At 39.9% G+C, this 23,659-nt stretch overlaps 1 pseudogene; it reads right to left on the bottom strand.

Moving 5' to 3' along the window:
• LOC138364048 (serine/threonine-protein phosphatase 6 regulatory ankyrin repeat subunit A-like) overlaps positions 1-23,347 on the bottom strand; it is a 56,516-nt pseudogene extending 33,169 nt beyond the window's left edge.
• Positions 23,348-23,659: the final 312 nt, after the last annotated feature.

Here is a 23,659-nt window from a genome sequence, read left to right as displayed (position 1 = left end):
CCACACAACCTATAAATTATGTGAGAAATCTTCATAGAATTCTGATAAAGAAAGAGATCTAGGGGGTGGTTCTAGATAGAAAACTATCACCTGAGGACCATATTAAGGACATTGTGCAAGTAGCCTATGCTACACTTTCTAACTTTAGAATTGCTTTTAAATACATGGATGACAAAATACTAAAGAAATTGTTCACGACCTTTATTAGACCAAAGCTGGAATGTACAGCTGTTATTTTGTGCCCATATCTTAAGAAGCATATCAACAAACTGGAAAAGGTGCAGACATGCCATTAAGTGGCTCCTAGAACTAAAGGACAAGAGCTACGAGGAGAGGTTAGGGGCATTAAATATGCCAAAACTAAAAGATAGAAGAAAAAGAGGCGATATAATAACTACATACAAAATAGTAACAGGAATCTATAAAATTGATAGGGAAGAATTCCTGAGGCCTGGAACTTCACGAACAAGAGGTCATAAATTTTAACTAACGAAACAAAGCTGCTGGAGAAATATAAGAAAATTCACTTTCGCAAACAGAGTGGTAGACGGTTGGAACAAGTTAGGTGAGAAGGTGGAGGCCAAAACGGTCAGAAATTTCAAGCATTATATGACAGAGTGCTGGAAGACAGGACACCACGAGTGTAGCTCTCATCCTGTAACTAGACTTTGGTAGTTACACTAATAACTGAAGATAAAAAAGCCTGCTTATATTCAGTAGATTATGTACATGTACCTGAAGTTCCTTGTTTGTTTTTTGTCCACAACCCACCCACTGTATTGTATGTTAAGGAAAACTTAGTGGGCTCGTGCTGTATCTTGATCTTTGCTTCATATTATCTAACTGTTGTTTCATCTCTAGTATCTGCTCATTTTGCTTACGGTAATTTTCATTTAACTGATTACAAAGAGCAAGCAATTGGTCAAGCTTTTCAGTTTGTGCCTGTAAATGCTCTTGTTGGAGATCAGGCAATGCAATATTTGCACCTTCATTAGAATAATTACTGAAAAATCTAAATAACTTTTCTGTCTTTGATACAATCCAGTGTTTGGTATTGTCTTGCTTGAATTTATAAGTACTGGTATTCATTAAAGTAACTTATCAATATGTTGTGATAATTTGCTCACTACCAATGATTCCTTAGGTTCCTATTACTAACATTATACATTCCCACAGCATGTTTTCTTTTAAACCATGGAAAGCAAACGTCAAGATTTAGAAGATAATTTGCTAGTGCAGCTTTTTTAAACAATTCAACTTCCTTTTCATTTGATGATGGAGCTTTTACTAATGTAACAATGAAAGCCCCAATTGTGCAGATAAACACAAAGAAGAGTACATTGACAAGGACTGGATAAGAAAGTGGTTCCTGGATAAAGGTATCATTATATCCAAGGTCGCCCAACATCCAGACTACAGTCTTCATAAATGATTGTGGAATCGATTTAAAGGCACTATTATCTTGTAAGAGCAAATGAAAGATCAGGGCAAAGAGTAATATCACCATCCAATGTACATCAAACCTTTGAGGTAACATTTTATGAAATCCCACGTACTGATTGTGAAAACTGAACACTGTGGCAATTTATTGATGATTTGAATGAGTTGAATCCATGCCATAAGAAGAGCCAGTATACCACACTGCCAAATTGGTACCTGGAAATTAAAAATATACATTTATACAAATAAATATGCTGTATAGTATATTGTTTAAAGGTATTTTAGCTTGTAACATTTCTTCATTATAGTATAAATAAAAGTGGAAATTTTGATCAATTAAATGTCTTTAAAAATGTAATGATTTAATTATAGAATTAGAATATTTCAGTTTATTGAAGATGATGCAAGTTGTAGATCTAAATGTTGTTGATTATTCACTTGAATATTCAGGATTCCTTCCTGATGCCAAGATCTCTCAGCCACAACTAATCCCAGGCTAAAACACTGGCTGCCTGTCCCCTTCCCCCCAACACAATGAATTATTATTATAAAATCACCTCGCTCATAGCAGCATTACTTCATGTGGCTAACACAAGTTTCCTTTCTACCTTTTACAAATTATTTTGAAATTATATTTACCCTATACAATACAGTACATTACTGGTAATGTGATTCTGATCAATGGATTGTTCTATAGATAGAAGTATGGCTTAGAAATTAGGAATCGATTCTCACCAACTATGGCTAATTTTTGCGTAAAGTTGGACATACAGTATAGAAATTGGTACTTTATTTCCCTGTAATCTCCATATGTTTTTCTATAGCTTTGAAATATAAATTTTCTTTGGAATCATTATTTTTTTTTTTGTAGATTCCAGGAAGCAAACCCCTTTATCAGCCTTTACCCCCACACCCAAATTATGATGACTAAATTTGTTGACATGATTTTATTGTAATTTTTTTTCGGGTAGTGTGCCTTGGTGGCTCCTTGCTGCTAGCCACCTGGATAGCTTCACAAGTACCATGTCACACCAGGCTCTTGTGATTCATAGAAAATTTTTCATAGACCAGAGGACAAAACCTGGTCAATTCAAAGAGGCACAGGGTGCAGGGAATGCTAGATCTCCAAAAGTAAAAACTAGAAAAGTAGTGCATCAAAACAGACAACATCAAGACAAAATATTAGCAATCTTGACAACTAGAGTCATTACCTGTGCTAGTTACTCCCACCACCAGGTGCCAGCCCCAGGAGCTCAGGGTTTCCCTTGGGTAAACTGATCATTAAATCCAGTATTAATGTACCTGGTGAAGACCTGCCCAATACTGCTTATTGTGTCACTATCACTCTTGTGCTTCAGGTGTTTCTTTATCATAAACATTTGTTCTGTATTTCTGATTTAAAGTTATGTACATATACTGAAAGTAAGGAAGTAAAAGACGGGTTTCGATAGCTGGTACTCCAGTATACGGCTTAGAAGTTTGTGCCCCTTACACGATTATATTTGAGTTCTCGCACGTTATTTTTCATGCCCCTTACTCATTTTACTTGCCGCCCTCCATGAAGGTAGTACTGTTCTTGCTTTCCCTATACATCCTAACTACTTTTTGTATCCTATTTTATATGTACAGTACTTTTGCCTAAATAAAATATAGAATAGGTGTGTAACTACTATGGGTAACAACCTACCTACTGTGTTTTTTGTTGTCAGGGTTGATAATATTTTCCTTGTCGTTGCATGTTTTGGTGCAATCTACTATTCTGGTGGATATTTCTCTTGGTTTAGATGATCTAGCCTCCCTTGCCTGTTTTGAGTGCTTAACTATCAGTGACTACCAGGGAGTGAGATCTAACTCTTTATGTCCTGCCTCCAAGCCATTTATATGATTGGATTAGGTTTTGGCCTCTGGTAGGTTATCTATGGCTCTGAAGGACCTGGTGTGACATGATACATGTAGAGCTATACAACCGACAAGCACCAAAGGGCCACCCAGGGGCCCACTGCAGTAGAAAGACATTTTATTACATTTACCGCTGAACTTTTGTTCAATATAACTTTATAATTATAGTGATTTTTGTCAACCCATTTCGCTGCAAAGAGTTGTAGGTGCTACAATTTGGCCGTGATAGAAGGCAGAAGTGGAATTAATGTATAAACATTTAATTCAGCAAATGCAAAAACAAAAAATAAAGAAATTAAAGAAAAATAAATTAGATATTTCTTACCATTTTGATGCCAAGCATGAAATCACAGTAGGAGGTTGGGATGAGCAACATGGCTGTTAACACTATGCACAGGAGTCGTACAAAAATGAAATTGCTATGAAGATAATGCCACTTCAGCTGTCAAAATAATAATAACAATAAAAAAATTATAAAAATAATACTGTAATAAATAAATACTAATAATAATGAATTTGGAAGGATTTGTACAAAATAAACCATCTTGCTTGTAAATATATAAATAAATAGATACCATAACATAATATACTAAGCTCCTATTGGCTTAGCTCGAGACCCCCGTGTAAGGGCAAGAGCATCTAAGCCATACACTAGAGTACAAACTATCAAAACCCGGCCATTACTGCATAAAACATAAAGGTACACTAGGGTCTGGTCTTAATCCTTTTTGTCAATCATCTCACACTTGTACACACAGAAATCACAATAGCGTGATGTATCGAATGAACAAATCCACAAGGGCTGTGATGAGGGAAGGCAGCATCTGGGATCATCCCGGGCGTAAGTTCGAACCCTCATTATGGCCCTCGTGGATTTGTTCATCCCACACCTGTCTTTGAACAGGTACACACCCTCCTCACTCCTAGAGGCCAAACAAAATTAGGTATACAAACAAGGAAAATAATAACGTTTAGAATTACAATGGAGTTTTAATTTCAGGTCTGAAAGTTACTTTATAAAAAGACTATTACAAGAGTATTTGTATCACAGATTATGTATTACTGTACTTGGATTACTGGTCCCACAAATACCCGGACTTAATCCATTACGATACTTTGAAATGTTCTCACAAAATTGAACGCTTTTTACTGCTAGTTGGACAGGGGCATGAGGCAATAGAAAATACGCCCAACCATTTCTGGCCCGCCCAAGATTCTCGATTATGAGCCGAGAACAAACCCAACTGTACAACCCAGACTTCTGTTCTACAAGTTCATACAGAATGGCACTGGCTAATCCAAATAATTTTCAGATCATAGAGCAATGATATTCTTAAGCTAATTATGTTTGGATTACCCTGTAGATCACATTAGAAGTCAGAGTATTTAAATATATCACTATACATATATTTAAATCTTTTGTTAATGTACTGCACTAAATTAGTTACAGATTGACTAAATATAAGTAATATTGAATATGTTAACTAACTGCAGTTTAAATTACCTTCATTGCACTGTTTATTTCCAAGAAGACTTGTAGGACCAGTGAAAAAAGCAGAAAGCTATGACTTATATGAGATGGAGTTGGATTCCACTCAGAAGCTTCATTTGTTGATCTTATAGTCAGAGATTCAGTTGTGTCCTCTGTTGTGTTTGCCGCCTTGACCTCTGACAAAACTGTGGGAGACTTCAGAACTGCATCACAGAACGTTTCTTCTGACATATTGTATTTGTCTGTTATATGCTTCCAGTTCCTAAAAAAAGAATGAATATCTGTATTGATACATCTTCACTATAAGAAAGAATCTGTTTGTATAAATTTGGAGGCCAGACACTTGAGGCACGTTTCACCCAACTTTGCAGGAGGGTATGGTCTGGGGTATAGGACGGGCATAGGCTAATCTAGGTATTCCATTTACCTGGGCCTAGGAGACTCGAAGGAGAATCGGTGTATGTCTACGTTAAATGCTTAATGAAATATTAAGATATATTACCCATGTAATTTTTATTGAGTCAAGTGTGATATATCTGATGTTAATCCCCTAGTTTTTAGTAATAATGATCTTATATCATATTATATCAAGGCGTTTATATTTTCTAAGAGACCCATACAGTTGGTTACCTAATTGATCTTTCATTATTAAGATAATTGTAATTTCTGCTTTGGTTTGCTATGACATTTGTTTTTGTATTTCAGATATGCATTAGTATAAGTCAAGTAAAACTTGATATAGTAGTCAAATCTCTCCTCCTATCCCAATCATTACACATTTGAAACTTGTGGAGAATCTACACTTTATCTGACAAAAAAGGATTGGCTCTTAGTTTTAGATAAACCAAAGATGAATCAGAACACCCTCTGTGATGAGACATCCAGGATGGTGCAGTAATTCGTCTACTGTTTTTTGTTTTCCAACAAAGCTATGAACAGATTCATTAGTAAAAGAGGGTTCACAAATTATAAACAACATATCTTATGAATGGCATCCTAAATCCCCATTTTTGTATCTGGGTCTGCTATATGAACCAGCTTCATCATTTCCCATATTGCAAACAATGCTATCTTTACATTCACTTGCCAAATGGCGTGTGCTACAGAAACCTTCACATGGCCCAGAATGCTACTCCAATCAGCACACTTTTTTTGCATGTACAGTGCATTTTGTGAACTAATTCAGATATTTATTTATTAAAATATTATTACAATAGCTGATAAGAAATGGAAAAGTATCTGTTTTTCAACAATACCAAGGAGAAGACTCCCAATACCCCAGAAACTATGTTGCAGATGAACAACTGCTCCGAGAAGGAAGAAAACTAAAAGATTTTGCATGTTCAGAGGCTGAGGTGCTGGAGAACTACTGAGGGGTCCCTGCCAGAAAAATATATTTTAACTGCAAATTTGCAAATTTGATGATGTGGTTTGTAATATTCTCATCTAAGTTATTGATGTATATGACAAAAAGAGTTGGCCCCAAAATGGACCCCTGTGGGACCCCCACTTAGCACATTTTCTCAGTCAGATTCATTCCCATTTAGCATGACCCTTTGTTTTCTATGTTTTAACCATTGTTTTATCCATTCCAGTATTCTTCCATTTATTCCATGTGCCTGTAATTTCCTTGCCAGTCTCTCGTGTGGTACCGTGACAAGAGCTTTAGCAAAGTCCATGTAAGCTACATCTACCCGAAGTCCTTTGTCTGACTAGCCAGTTACCGTTTCCAGAAAAGTAAGCAGGTTAGTAAGGCAGGATCTGTTCAACAAACCCATGCTGCGTTGATTCACATGTATGCGTAAGTATCCACTTGGAAAATGAAACGAAAGTTCCGAATGTCTTCATGTTTCAACACATTTATCAAGGAAATACAGAAGGATGACATAATGGTTTAGGATTATATACCTAACTATATATGGTGTGTGTGTAATTACCTAAGTGTAGTTACAGAATGAGAGCTACGCTCATGGTGTCCCGTCTTCCTAGCACTCTTTTCATATAACACTTTGGAATTACTACCGGTTTTGGCCTCCACCACCACCTCATCTAACTTGTTCCAACAGTCTACCATTCTGTTTGTGAAAGTGAATTTTCTTGTATTTCTTCAGCAGCTTTGTGTAGTTAGGTTTTAAACCAACTTTTAAACTCTGTATATATGTGTGTTTATGTATGTATGTACAGTAACTTAACTTAATTAACAGTCTCCGTGGTGCAGTGGTAAGACACTCGCCTGGCGTTACGCGAGCGCTATGTCATGGGTTCGTATCCTGGCCAAGGAGGATTTACTGGGCGCAATTCCTTAACTGTAGCCTCTGTTTAACACAACAGTAAAATGTGTACTTGGATGAAAAAACGATTCTTCGCGGCGGGGATCGTATTCCAGGGACCTGCCCGAAACGCTACGCGTACTAGTGGCTGTACAAGAATGTAACAACTCTTGTATATATCTAAAAAAAAAAAAAAAAAAAAAAAAAAAAAAAAAAAAAAGTATATACATATATATGCTGCAAAGCTGAGTGCTGTACCACTGGGCCACCACACTACAAACCCCCTTCCACCCCTCTTTCTAATTTCTCTCTCCTCATTCCATTCCCATCTAATTCCCCTTTCCCCCTACCCCCAATAATTATGTCTGAGGTAGTTTTAAGTAATACATCCGCAGGCAAAGACAACTTACATAAGATATGGATAGACGAGTGAATAGCAAAGTACAGGGTATAGTGTTAGCTGGATCAAGAAAATTCTTCAGTGCTACATACAGTATTTTAATGCCTATTAATTGTAAACTGTATTTGTTTTATTACTGTATAGTGCAGACAAGTAAACAATGATTTATAAATAGTATTACCTTCAGTGATGCAATAATTATCCTCAAATATTCTGAAATCATAGTAGGTTGAACTGGTTGTGGTGTCAGATGCTGAAGTACAATTATCCATCACTTTCAAAGCAAGGAATGGGTAAAGTTTTATAAGATCTCTGAAGTTAGGACATGGAACTCCTTCATGCTTTTTGGTGCCACCAAATCCTGCTGCCCACCACTTACTCTCCACAATGGCTTCCACACCTGTCCTATAATTAAGATAACTTCTATCATACCTGTAATTCTTTAGTACAATATTATATCCCATAATATTATAAACTGAATTATGCATTGGATTTTTAAGTAATACAATATTTCAGTATTTTAAATTATTTTAATACTGTACTGTATTTTTGTAAAGATTTTGTAATTTTCTAAGCAATTAAAGGAAACAATTACATAAAAAAAACATTGAATGTAATTAAATGCCCTTTCTGAAGTAACCCAGGTGGCTCCCTGATGCTATTTTACTGAGATGGCTCCATACATCAGTCTCGGAGATTCTATTTAGCTTACCAGGGACCAGAGCCAGAATTTGGCTCCATTCCCTTCATGGAAGCACAGGTAGCAAGTGACAATCCACCACCACACTGGAAAAAGCATCCAAGAAGTTAGCGAAGCTTTACAGACAACTGGATGGTTCACAGAAAATAGAACCTCAAAACTGCCAAACAATTCTGCAATTGATTCACACAAGAACAACTCAAACTAGCTTGAAACCTCTTAGTACCAATAACCCCCACCAAGGATTCCGGCCCCAGCTGTCAACCGGCTCTCCTAGTCAGTTTGGGAGGTGGTGAACAACCTAACAATGAACCAATGAACCTGGAGGGAGGGGAAGGAAATCGTAGAGCCATTGGATATCCTCAAGAAAGAGACATTTCATTACATTCAACACGGGGTTTCTGGAATGGGCCCCCCAAATGGCTCCCTGAAGCTAACTAACCACAAAGAACAAAACAAGACTTGCCAGGAAGGAGGAGAGGTGGAAGGCACTAGAATGAAGGGAACCCAGGCCGGGAGACACAGCCTAAAGCAACACGTGACTGACTTGGACTAGGAACACTGAATGGCTGCCAGAACCATGTTAGAACACCAAAACCTGAGCCCAAATATTAGCTCAGGACATGTTGGACAAAAAGGACATGAAGGACAAAAAGAAACCTTCAAAATACTAAACAATTTGGACAATGTCAATCCCGACATGTTCTTCAAAAGGTCAGATGTAACATGAACGAGCAGCAACGGGTTTAATCTCAACAAGTCACAAGGTAGGACAGAAAACAGGTGGTGCTTTTTCACCCATAAGGTTGTATACCTGTGGAACTGCCTTCCCGCCGAAGCCGTAAACGCCAAAACTGCTGGGTTTTAAAAATGGATAGAAAAGATCATCAGGGCAAATGGGGGACCTTTGACAAGCCGCCAGCTTCCTGTCCTCGTAAAGGCCACTAGTATTAGTGGCCCTTAGGTAAATTCAGGTAAATGCACCAATGCCTCGACCAGTTCAGTTGAAAGGCATCGAATGTGAGAGCCTTGTGATTGGAGCCACATAGGAAGGAAGAAGGTGGTTCCACCCAGATGTAAAGAGGTCCACCCCAGCGCAAATGAACATCTCATGAAGCCAATGGAATGATGTGTTGCTGGACAGTCTACTCTGTGGAAATGGGATGGAAGTGAGATAGCCCATCTATAAGAATATTAGACACACCCTGCATATGAACTGCACAGAGAACCATACTCTGAGAAGCCAGCTCCACAGGGCAATTGGATCAAAACGACTTGCCTCGGTTCAGACAATGAACCACCTTGTAGTAGTCGGAGTGAAGCAGAGTCTTCCGCAGGGCATGCCACACAACTGCAAACTCGTGCACAGTGCTATGCGCCTGAAGAAATGGGCATGACCACCATCTCTGGGCAGTCTGGTGAGCACTGATCATGAAGCCCCCAACCCAGACACAAGGCATCCATAAAGATAAGTGCAAAGGATGGCTAGCACTAAGCTGAAAAGCGGAGGGACCCTTTGTGAAGGTGGACTCAAAGAGCACTACAAGTAGTGTCACCTACATTAGTGACAGAACTGATCACTGGAAATGGCTGTGGGCTAGGGTTCCAGGCTTGGCTCACAACATCAAGTCGTTTGGCAGTTTCTATGTTTCATTATCTATGAATTTTACAACTGTCATTAAAGCTTTGCTGACTTTCTGGATGCTTTCCCAGTGAGAGGTGATGATAATAGCCCCTTACTCAATGTGCCTCTGTGAGGGGGTGGGGGGCCAGGTTTTGGCTCTGGTGCCCAATAGACAGTAGACAGTTGAAGTTACAAGAAAGTTAGACCAAACATGACTCCTGCAACTGATGTGACCTAGTAATGGGGAGCCATCTCAGGGAAACCACTGGACCTAATCCCATAAATTGCAATTTTTTCATTTTCGGTCAAATATCTTACCAGGAATGTCCAAGTTGAATATTCAGTTAATTCAAATGGGGGTAGCCCCATATGATTTGGATTACTAAGCTTAGACAGTATAATATAAAATTATATTCATGCATTTACAAATTCTGTAAAAGAATGAGCCCTTAGAGTATCATTATATTATTCAACATTAAACTTCACTAACAGATATTACTAAGATATCTATATTTATTAGTCCAAAATTAATCAGGAACAGATAAGGAACTTACTTTTTTCTATCTTTGAGTGCTTTATGTGTGTAGGAGTGGAGATGCTCTTGCAGATCTTGTGGCATTTTGTCGATATTTCTATACGGCAATTTTTGTAGCAGAAGCTTAAAGACCTCATAATGGCCCTTAAGAAAAGCAATATCTAGAGCATATTTTTTACTCCTGTCTTGTTCTTTATAGAGTGACTTATCAGCATCAGTCAGTATTTCACAACACTCTGTATTTCCCTTAGCTGCAGCAGCGTGTAAGGCTGTAGAATTGCTATCATCTTTAGCACGTTTATTTGCACCATTCTTTATGAGTAGCCTGATTATGCTAGAGTGGCCATGATAAGCACCTATGTGCAAGGCTGTCTTACCATTTTTGTCTACAGCATTTACTTGAGCACCCTTCCAGAAAAGCATTTGGCATGCCTCCCTGGAAACCTGCACGGGCTGCCATATGTAAGGGAGTCTCATTATCTTTGTTGGTGACATTTACATCAAACACACGCATTGCTAGAAGCTTTTCTAGAAATATTGGTTTAGAATTCTCTGCAGCAAGATGGAGAAGACATAACTTGTGTTGGGATTTAACTGAAGGTGATGCACCAGCATTCAAAAGTAAAACTGCACAGTTTTCACTGTGTTTCTTTACTGCAATGAAAAGAGCTGTAAAGCCATCATTATCTTTTTCATTTAATATGTCCTTTACTCTGTCAATAGTTAGCAAGTATTCCATGCATTCATCTGCCTTTTTTGCAACAGCCAAATGAAGAACACTGCGTTTAGCATTATTCTTGATACTAACTACAGCTCCATTCTCTATCAGTTCCTTTACACAATTTACTTTATTTTTTATGACAGCTTCCATTACTGGTGTGTTCCCAACATTGTTTTGTATGTCTGGAGGAGCACCTGTTTCAAGGAGTAAGTCAACAAACTTTTCAAATCCTAACTTTGCTGTTATGTGAAGTGCTGTATTGCCTACACCATCTTTGTAGTCGAGATTCATGTTGGCTTTAGCATCAACCATTTCTTTATAGCATCGATAATGACCTTTCCTTGCTGCCAACATAACAGGTGGAATATCTTGCCTGTCTTGAGTTCTACCAACAGAGTAAAAAGAAGCAAGCACCTTGCAACACTCATGATAACCACATTCAGCAGCATAGTGAAGTGGAAGGTATTTTTGGTTGTCTTTAATATTGGGATTAGCTCCTTTTTGTATCAGTAAATTCAAAGTGTCAAGTTCCCCTTTTTGAGCAGCGAAATGTAAAGGCGTCATTTGGTTCATATTTTTTATGTCTACTTTAGCTTGATGTTCCAACAAGACGGCACAAAAGTCAGTAAGACCCTCTCTTGCTGCAATATGGAGAGGGGTTTCTCTTTTCTTGTTCATAGCATTTACATCTGCTCCATGCTGTAGTAGGAGAGAAGGTATATTCTGAGCTCTGGTTTCTCTTTTGGAGTATTTCTCAGCCAAAATATGAAGCAGTGTTGACCCATCTTTTTCATTTATGTATTTAACATCTTCACCATCTTCTATTAATTTCTGACACAGCTGATAAACTTTTAGATTAACTGCTCTGGCAAGTGCATTAGTTTCATTATTCCTCTTTCTGAAAGATAACATAAATTTAATGCTTTATCATTACTGTAATATTACAATTAATTTTCAAAATACAATAAATGTTTTCTCAGTTGAGATGAACATAAAAATCTAAAAAATAAATCAAACGAGATATGTTTTCATGTAAGTTTTAATTAAGTAATGTCACTCAAAGAAAGTAAATTAAAAGAATGAAAAAAGTCAATACAATATGGGCTGAAATTGATACCCAGAGTTACTGTAAATACTCTATACAGTTGAACACAACACAAGGTGATGACAATGACAGAGAAACAGACAGAAGTTTAGAGTAGACTTATTTGTAAATGAAATTTTGCTTGTAGGGGATTTATCAAAGCTAAACAGCATTTGAAAAGGTCCTTACAGGCAAAGTATTATCTATAAATCAAGTCTATCAAATCCAGAACTACTACTGTACTACTATTTTGGAACAGTTACGAAAGAATAACAATTAAAGCAAATTATCGTACAATATATACCTACCCATCAGTGTCGTCCATGGGAACCATGGGAACAGCTACATATGGTCCCTGGGAGAGCTGTGGCATTGGTCCCATCCTGAGCTGGTGTTGCTGCTTTCTACACAGTAAACACTCCTGAAAGATCCTCAAATTAGAGCCACCATCCTGTTTACATAGTCTGTATTACAAATTTAAAATACTTTAGTCTTCTTTGACCTTTATGGATGATTAATGATAAATTTAGCCTTAAAATTTCAAATTTCAAATGATATACAGTACTGTATATGTATTTTACTAATTTTCCTACTTTGCCAATATACATGTCACCTCTATACAGTAATTCTCAACATCATGTTTTTTTTTTAATTTGTCTTAAAAACAAAGTTTCTGAATCAGCTATATCTTGCTATGAAAAGTAAATGACTTCAAATTATCTGTTGTTTATCTTTTATAATGTATCCATTACTGTTGACAGTTTTGTAACAATTACTACAGTATTTTCTGAACTGTATTTTGTATTTATTGAGCATCATGTTATAATTGGCCTTACCATTTTTTATTATACATTATATAGTTATAATGATTTCATCTTATGCAAGGACTTATTTATTAATAACTTTAAAGTTACAAGAAATAAATTCTGAAATATATATAGTTACTTATTGAAATATAGTAACTAAAGTAACTTGTATAGTAACTACTTAAATATAGTTAAACATTATAAATTCTTAATTATATATAGTTACATATTCAAATACTGTATAGTAACTATTAAATAGTACCTAAAATAATTTACATAAAGTAACTTATATAGTAACTATTTAAATATAGTTACAAGTAATAAATTCTTTAGTGTTACTTTTACAATTTAAAGATGAATTTTGATGATTTGCATCTTACTTAGTACTTAGTAAACGTACAGCTTTCCCATAACTCATATTTGTGCAGAGTGAATTTAAACCTTATAAACCTTAAACATTGGCTTGTATAATTAAGTGTTTGATAAGTTAGGGTATTTTAACTAAGCTATGCAACTACGTCTACTGCCCCAAGTGATTGATTGATAAAGATTAAGCCACCCAAAAGGTGGCACGGGCATGAATAGCCCGTAAGTGGTGGCCCTTTTGAGCCATTATCAGTATCAATAGACGATACTGGAGATCTGTGGAGGTGCGACTGCACCCTGCGTGACGGGAGATGTCTCCCGTTTGCCCCAAGTGGAACATATCACTTTATGTATGTCCTTTTGCAGGTGAGGTGTTCATGCTTGCATAGTGTTGTTGATATGATAATTGGAATGTACATTGTTATACCCTACATGCAAGTAAGTATTTATCAAAAGAGGGCACCAAACCGACCCTACATGCACGGTTTTGCTTTTTTTAATACTGTATTCAAAAGCATTTGGCAGTCTTCTGACATTTTAGTCTATATAGATCTCTTTGTAATGTATTCTTTGTTCTTTGTGACATTTCCTGTCACCTCTCCAAAGGCCTAATATTCTTCGTCGTGCTTAATTATGGTATTACACAGTTGGTAATATCATATAGCTTTATTAGTCACATCATAGTGACGAATTATGATGCCTCGCCACCAAAATTATTGTGTTACAACAAAATTTGTTAAAATTTATTAGCCATCCACCTTGCACATTATCACCTGGATAAGATATGAATTATCTTTGGAAGTAAGTACACACTGCTGCAAATACACACATGATGTTTGTTTACATCAACAACTGAAGACCTAGGAATATGGACTATTTTGGGCATAGATATTTCATCAAATTACTTCAGCATGTTAGGGCCGCATGAACATCAATTGTGCTGGTGAAGAGGTACACACTGTCAGTAGGCTCCCATTACTACCTAGAAGTCTCCTAAGTGCTTTGTCTCATGACCATGTGCAGTTATGTGATTTATTCCATAATTGGACCAGTACCCTTGTAATTTGACGCAAACAAAACTGTAATTAGGTCACCACAAAAGTAAATAGCTTTGCTTAAGGAACGTTAAGGACCAATTCCTGAACCTTTTAGCCTATGTGACTAAATCTTTCCGCCAGCTCAAACAGGATGAATATACAGGAGTTTATAAAAAAAAACAAATTAATCTAATTGGTCAAGTACATAATTGGTACATAGTTTTTTATTTGTTAATCATGCACCGGACATGAAGCACCCAACAACAACAGTGACCATGAAAGGAGTCACGTTAAACGTTTTATGACCAGAGGATGTGCTGATGAGTACTTCTTCACAGCCAGTGGTACTTCAACCACAAGTTTGTACCTTCTTCACAACCAGAGGTTGAGTACAGGGGTAGGATGGGTGGCGGAAAACTAAGTTAGGATGGGGCGAGAGGTTGATCAAGATATAGTGGCCTGCCCAGTCATATTGTATTGTTGCTCCTGTAATGAGGCTTTCGTGTTGTGAAAGTAGGACATCCCAACGGCGCGAGAGGTTCCCATCGTCCCATTGTTCGCGTGAAGATGTGCATTTAATTATGTAACTAGCTCAACAAGATTGTAACTTGCTTAGCTAAATGAATTGTGGGGCTCAGTCCCTGAGCCCATTATGTGCCTCTGTAACACTTTCCACTACCGCCCACAGGATGGGTATGGGGTGCATAATAAATGAACTAAAATAAAACGTTGGTAGGCCCAGCAAGGTGTTAATGATGATGGCAGGTCCCGTTGTTGCAATGCTAGGGCCAATGCTGAGCTAATATTGTTACTTTTGCTTTAAGAACCGGTTTCGGTGGCCTTTTCCTACATGAAGCCCTGGAGCACTGAAGCTTATATCAGTGCTTGCTTACAATTTCTTTGCATTTAAATAATTAGTGTTTTTATAGATGTAAATCAGTGTGCGTGGGTGGACCCCTGGGGTTATCAGGGTAAAGGGCACTCAAACGCAGTCTTGGGGAAGTCAGTCTGGCAGCGGATATCAACTGGTGCCTATATAGCCAGACTTGGGACGCTGCCAGCCTGAGGTCGGTGACGCTGCTGTTGTAGACCTTGCTACAATGGAGCCTGAAGGGGTGATATGAGAGGTTCGCAACTTCGCTTAGTGGTAGTCTGGCCGAAGTTGTGTAGAAAAGAATTAGGCGAGATGCTGGAGCAGTAGCAATGTCCATTCCACATGCTTCCTGTACGTTATTGATGATCTATCAATCATATAAATATATAAATAAACAAACTAGACCCTTTATAGTACCATTCCCGTTTATATGAACTGTATTTATTGCGTGTGTAGCCCTGTGTCTTGTTCATTAAATTAATATTCGTTACTTTGGCGTTTTCCCCAATGCATAATTCCCCTTAATATTTAACACATACATAGTTCTGTATCCACATCTGAGATATTTGTTTCGTATTTTTTTTTAAGGAAGCGTCAAGCCATTACGATTATATGACACTGGGAAGGGGTCAGGATATGGATTTGGGGTGGGACGGGGGGAAAGGAATGGTGCTCAACCACTTGGACGGTCGGGGATTGAACACCGACCTGCATGAAGCGAGACCGTCGCTCTACCGTCCAGCCCAAGTGGTTGGGTTTTTGTTTTTCAAAAACAAAAAATATTTGTTTCGTAATAACTGCACGTAGTAAATCCAAATCAAAATATTAAAGAAACACAATCTTAAATTTCAAAAACATTCTTCCTAGCAATCTACACAAGATGTATACATATATACATACATATACAACTAATGTATATTGTTAGGAAGAATGTTTTTGAAATTTAAAATTTGAGTTCGTTTAAATATTTTAAACGATTTGTTTAAGATTTGTGAACACAAATATTATATATATACAGTATCCACTCAATTTAACGGCCTATATGGGGCTGTACCCTGGTCATTATTTCCGGAGTTCTGGTATGTCCGAAGTTAAGATGTCAGTAATTTTTCAAGTAACATTCAGGTAGGATATACTTTATACTGTATAACAAGTGGACCACACAACAAGTGAACCATATATACCAAACACCTCCTTCCCTCCCCTCCCTCATTGTCTTCCATCCCCTCCCTCATTATCTTCCATCCCCTCCCTCATTATCTTCCATCCCCTCCCTCAATGTCTTCCATCCCCTCCCTCATTATCTTCCATCCCCTCCCTCAATGTCTTCCATCCCCTCCCTCATTATCTTCCATCCCCTCCCTCATTATCTTCCATCCCCTCCCTCAATGTCTTCCCTCCCCTCCCTCATTATCTTCCATCCCCTCCCTCAATGTCTTCCATCCCCTCCCTCATTATCTTCCATCCCCTCCCTCAATGTCTTCCCTCCCCTCCCTCATTATCTTCCATCCCCTCCCTCAATGTCTTCCATCCCCTCCCTCATTATCTTCCATCCCCTCCCTCATTATCTTCCATCCCCTCCCTCATTATCTTCCATCCCCTCCCTCAGTGTCTTCCATCCCCTCCCTCATTATCTTCCATCCCCTCCCTCATTATCTTCCATCCCCTCCCTCATTATCTTCCATCCCCTCCCTCAATGTCTTCCATCCCCTCCCTCATTATCTTCCATCCCCTCCCTCATTATCTTCCATCCCCTCCCTCATTATCTTCCATCCCCTCCCTCAGTGTCTTCCATCCCCTCCCTCAATGTCTTCCATCCCCTCCCTCAATGTCTTCCATCCCCTCCCTCATTATCTTCCATCCCCTCCCTCAATGTCTTCCATCCCCTCCCTCATTATCTTCCATCCCCGCCCTCAATGTCTTCCATCCCCTCCCTCATCATCTTCCATCCCCTCCCTCATTATCTTCTATCCCCTCCCTCAATGTCTTCCATCCCCTCCCTCATTATCTTCCATCCCCTCCCTCAATGTCTTCCATCCCCTCCCTCATTATCTTCCATCCCCTCCCTCAATGTCTTCCATCCAATCCCTCATTATCTTCCATCCCCTCCCTCAATGCCTTCCATCCCCTCCCTCATTATCTTCCATCCCCTCCCTCATTATCTTCCACCCCCTCCCTCATTATCTTCCATCCCCTCCCTCATTATCTTCCATCCCCTCCCTCATTATCTTCCACCCCCTCCCTCATTATCTTCCACCCCTTCCCTCATTATCTTCCACCCCCTCCCTCATTATCTTCCACCCCTTCCCTCATTATCTTCCACCCCCTCCCTCATTATCTTCCATCCCCTCCCTCATTATCTTCCATCCCCTCCCTCATTATCTTCCATCCCTTCCCTCATTATCTTCCATCCCCTCCCTCATTATCTTCCATCCCCTCCCTCATTATCTTCCATCCCTTCCCTCATTATCTTCCATCCCCTCCCTCATTATCTTCCATCCCCTCCCTCATTATCTTCCATCCCCTCCCTCATTATCTTCCACCCCCTCCCTCATTATCTTCCACCCCTTCCCTCATTATCTTCCACCCCCTCCCTCATTATCTTCCATCCCCTCCCTCATTATCTTCCATCCCCTCCCTCATTATCTTCCATCCCTTCCCTCATTATCTTCCATCCCTTCCCTCAATGCCTTCCATCCCCTCCCTCATTATCTTCCATCCCCTCCCTCATTATCTTCCATCCCCTCCCTCAATGTCTTCCATCCCCTCCCTCATTATCTTCCATCCCCTCCCTCAATGCCTTCCATCCCCTCCCTCATTATCTTCCATCCCCTCCCTCATTATCTTCCATCCCCTCCCTCATTATCTTCCATCCCTTCCCTCATTATCTTCCATCCCCTCCCTCAATGCCTTCCATCCAATCCCTCATTATCTTCCATCCCCTCCCTCAATGTCTTCCATCCCCTCCCTCATTATCTTCCATCCCCTCCCTCATTATCTTCCATCCCCTCCCTCATTATCTTCCATCCCCTCCCTCAATGTCTTCCATCCCCTCCCTCATTATCTTCCATCCCCTCCCTCATTATCTTCCATCCCCTCCCTCATTATCTTCCATCCCCTCCCTCATTATCTTCCATCCCCTCCCTCATTATCTTCCATCCCCTCCCTCATTATCTTCCACCCCCTCCCTCATTATCTTCCACCCCCTCCCTCATTATCTTCCACCCCCTCCCTCATTATCTTCCATCCCTTCCCTCATTATCTTCCATCCCCTCCCTCATTATCTTCCACCCCCTCCCTCATTATCTTCCATCCCTTCCCTCATTATCTTCCATCCCCTCCCTCACTGCGTTCCTCATAACATGAGAACAGCAGGTGATGGTGGAAGGAGCTACTAATGGGGTCGAGGCCTGGCTACCCAGACATCTGTCAGCGCCTGCTCGCAGATGCCAGCTGTGCATAATTCATAAATAAAACTATATTTGTTTAATTAACAAATAGGAAACTATAAAACATGTTATTGATTAATAATGTATAGTTATATACGAAAATTAACATTTTGGCATAAATATTTTACAACTAAGATTACAAAATTTAATACAGTATGGGGTGAGAGGTTTGGCACCATCGCCTTGGTCAGCAATTCGAATTGCTGACCAGGCGGAGGGCAGATCTGCCCTCCGCCTTCCTTACCACCACTCCTCTCCCTGCCTCCCTCAACACCACCCCTCTCCCTGCCTCCTTCAACACCACCACTCTCCCTGCCTCCCTCAACACCACCACTCTCCCTGCCTCCCTCAACACCACCCCTCTCCCTGCCTCCTTCAACACCACCACTCTCCCTGCCTCCCTCAACACCACCCCTCTCCCTGCCTCCCTCAACACCACCACTCTCCCTGCCTCCCTCAACACCACCCCTCTCCCTGCCTCCTTCAACACCACCACTCTCCCTGCCTCCCTCAACACCACCCCTCACCCTGCCTCCCTCAACACCACCCCTCTCCCTGCCTCCTTCAACACCACCACTCTCCCTGCCTCCCTCAACACCACCCCTCTCCCTGCCTCCTTCAACAAAACCACTCTCCCTGCCTCCCTCAACACCACCACTCTCCCTACCTCCCTCAACGCCACCCCTATCCCTGCCTCCCTCAACACCACCCCTCTCCCTGCCTCCTTCAACACCACCACTCTCCCTGCCTCCCTCAACACCACCACTCTCCCTGCCTCCCTCAACACCACCACTCTCCCTGCCTCCCTCAACACCACTCCTCTCCCTGCCTCCCTCAACACCACCCCTCTCCCTACCTCCCTCAACACCACCCCTCTCCCTGCCTCCTTCAACACCACCACTCTCCCTGCCTCCCTCAACACCACCACTCTCCCTGCCTCCCTCCACACCACCCCTCTCCCTGCCTCCCTCAACACCACCCCTCTCCCTGCCCCCCTCAACACCACTCCTCTCCCTGCCTCCCTCAAAACCACTCCTCTCCCTCCCTCACTACCACCACCAATACTCTCCCTACCACCCTCACCACCACACCCAACACTCTCCCCCTCAATGCCTCCCTCCATCAATCACTGCCTCCCATTCCTCCCGCAAGGCCTTGGAGGTCGGTGGCCTGTTGCCACGTGAGGGGTTGCCGATGCCAAAACAAACTCAATACCGACCTTCGGTAATATCGACCGCCAGACTGGTATATGAGGGTCCAGATACCGATCTCCCAAACCAGTCGTTATTACCGGCAGATCGGTATAAAAGAGGCCGTTATATTGAGTGGATACTGTATATATATATATATATATATATATATATATATATATATATATATATATATATATATATATATATATATATATATATATATATATATATATATATATATATATATATATATATATATATATATATATATATATATATATATATATATATATGAAGACGAGGACAGGAAGCCGGCGGCTTGTCGAAGGTCCCGTCATTTGCCTTGATGATCTTTTCAAGGTATATTTTGAAACGACACAGTTTTGGCAGTTACGGCTTCGGCGGGTAGACGGTTCCATGGGTTAATAACCCTGTGGGTGAAAAAGCATCTCCCGTTCTCAGTCCTACACATTGTGGCTTGTTTTCTTGTGTTACAAATGACCGTCTGCAGAAAATATCTGATCAACATCCTCCAGGTCATAAAAATATTTGTGTGTACGTCTGATACCATACTACTTGTGTAAAGGAGGAATTGTATATGTTTATCTCTCAGAATGTCCGGCAATTTGTTGATTGTTTGTGGTGTGTGTCAATATATATGTATGAACACGTACTGAACGGGGTGAGAATAGCTTGAGCTACCTCATCCCTTTGTGTGTATTTTATCTCAATGAACTTATTTCAATTTCAATTTCAACATTTTTTTTTTTTTTTTTTTTTTAGATATATACAAGAGTTGTTACATTCTTGTACAGCCACTAGTACGCATAGCGTTTCGGGCAGGTCCCTGGAATACGATCCCCTGCCGCGAAGAATCGTTTTTTCATCCAAGTACACATTTTACTGTTGCGTTAAACAGAGGCTACAGTTAAGGAATTGCGCCCAGTAAATCCTCCCCGGCCAGGATACGAACCCATGACATCCTTTAACTTGTTCAGTATCGTTTCAATGTTTCAATGAGATCTTCCCTGTCATGCCTGGTTTACAGTGCTGCTGAGTTATATATACCGAAGGACATGTTGTATACTAAATGAGAGAATGTCTGTGCAGGACGCTTGGAGTTAGCCTTACTAGGGTAAATGCTTTAAGTAGTATGTCATGAAACGCAGCCCCTCCGCCCCCCCTGAAGTCTGAAATGGAAACGAAATAAATTCAGGCATGTACTCAGTTGTACTTGCAGGGGATAAGCTTCGGTCCTTTGGTCCCGCCTCTCAACTGTCAGTCTACAGGTGTTATTGAGCTATAATTGAGATATATATTATAGCTATATAATTTAGTTAATATAATAACTCAATTGAGTTACTGAGCAACTGTATATGGAGTCAGCTTCCACCCACATCACTTCCTAGTGTATTTCATTTATATACTACTCAAACACTGAAAAAGTTCATTCTAGTGTCTTTGTGGCTCATTTGGGCTCTCAGCATCCACCTGTGTCCGTGTAAGTACACACAGGGGGCTTGACGGCTGAGTGAACAGCGCTCGATATTCATAGTCCTAGGGTCCGGGGATCGATCCCCGGCAGAAGCGGAAAGAAATGGGTAGAGTTTCTTTCACCTTGATGCTCCTGTTCACCTAGCAGTAAATAGGTATCTGGGAGTAAGACAGCTGCTATGGGCTGCTTCCTGGGTGTGTGTGTGGAAAAAAAAAGTTGACTGACAGTTGAGAGGCGGGCCCAAAGAGCCAGAGCTCAACCCCCACAAGCAAAACTAGATGAGTACACGTGGAAGCCTCATGGGCAGGACAGACATGGTAGGCGTGTTCTATCACCTCATGCACCTGTTCATTAAACGCCAGAAATTAGGGATGACAGAAGAGCAGTCACTGACACTCAAAGGCCAGAAGGCACGAGTATAAAGAACTTGTTTAGTACCGAGATATGTACGAACAGCACAAATCATCCACAGGTGGAAACTGAGTAACCAAATGAGCCACAGAGACGTTAGAAAGAATTTTTTCATTGCCAGCGTAGTTAACAGATGGAATGCACTAGGCAGTGATGTGGTGGAGGCTGACTCCATACACAGTTTCAAATGTAGCTATGATAGAGCCCAGTAGGCTCAGGAATCTGTACACCAGTTGAGAGACGGAACCAAAGTCAGAGCTCAACCCCCGCAAGCACAATTAGGTGAGTACTAGACAGTGTCACATTGTAATTTCCAGAATTAGGCTGAGATATCAATAACTATGGCAGGTGGCTACTGGTGATGAATCTCCCAATGGTGAACATTCTAATTGTAAACTAAATCAAATCAAATGTTTATTTAGGTAAGGTACATACATACAAGAGATTTTACAAAGAGTGATGGAATTATAGATAGAGCTAGTACATACAATGCCTAAAGCCACTATTACGCAAAGCGTTTCGGGCATGAAAAACTTAAATGACTAAAGCTTAATACTAATTGAGCATAATGAGTAGAATGAAAACGTGGAATGAAAACATAGCTGAAAAAGCAGCACAAATACAATTCTGTCGACAAACAGCGCTCTTTAAAAAAAACAGACATTGGTTGACAATAGAGGCAACTATTGACAACTATGTGAACAAGAGCTGGGACACACTAACAACACTATATCTGTAATTGGCCTGTTATCAATGATTTCAGACCAAATGGTATGAGGTACTTTGAGCTCTGTAACTACTTCATAGACACAGGAATACTGGAAGATATTCTTGTGTTCTACCCAGAGCTTGTCAGTACAGGCTAATGGGTTAGACACATCGCGTGACTCCATATATGACTAACCATCCTCTGAGAAGGGCATATTACTTAACTTATACCAAGTTTTAACTTCACACTTTGTAATTCTCCATATAGAATAGTGTAGCAGCATGTTACTGTGTATACTTAAGCTTGTTAATAATAAAAAAAACGATGGTCCACATCATTACTATAAGTACTCTCTAAACAGGAAGATGTTATGACTTAACTCTTGCTTTTTTTTCATACTAATAACTAAGAGTTGTGTTTGCCGGCTCTCTGCTTTACTAGTTTATTAAGGCTACTGCACGCAACAGCACACAGCCATCTCACATGACAGTTGAGAGGCGGGACCATAGAGCCAGAGCTCAACCCCCGCATACACAACTAGGTGAGTACATGCCCCTTATTTATATTTGTTATTTCCAGTTTATATTTCGCATGTTTTCCAAATAATTAAAAAAAATTCATAGCCTTTCGTCATTTTCTAAAATTCACTTCAAAATCTTCATTCACTGTTGTTATTTGCTACATGTACATGAATATAGAACGATGCTCTTACCTCTTTATATTACAGTAGAATGTATTACTGTACAATCCGCTGACTGCTACATTGTTCAGGAGGTTTAGCGTCGACATTCACCCCTTCCTCACGTGGTGTGACACGGAGTACAAGTGTCGGGGGGTTCCTATAGGTCTTGTGGCTTGTGCTGTACGATACTTTACTTCACCGCATCGGCAGATTCACTCAGAGAATTCAGCATATATTATTTTTAATTTTACTATTTTCAATAATATGAATACTATAATTGTATTTGGGCACATAAATCTCATATAGGTTACAATAAAAGCAATGATATTATTGGTACATATACATATTTGAACCATCGCATTGCTGTATTCTACCAATATATTCCTTGTCTGACGTACAGTTTTCGACTATTTTTCTCAGTACAGTAATACGTATATGCTTTTGGTGAAACGTTGGTTTGAACTCCATCTCC

Source organism: Procambarus clarkii, chromosome 12 (genome assembly GCF_040958095.1).
Source record: "Procambarus clarkii isolate CNS0578487 chromosome 12, FALCON_Pclarkii_2.0, whole genome shotgun sequence".
Taxonomy (NCBI): domain Eukaryota; kingdom Metazoa; phylum Arthropoda; class Malacostraca; order Decapoda; family Cambaridae; genus Procambarus; species Procambarus clarkii.
This window is presented reverse-complemented; position numbering and strand designations above follow the sequence as displayed.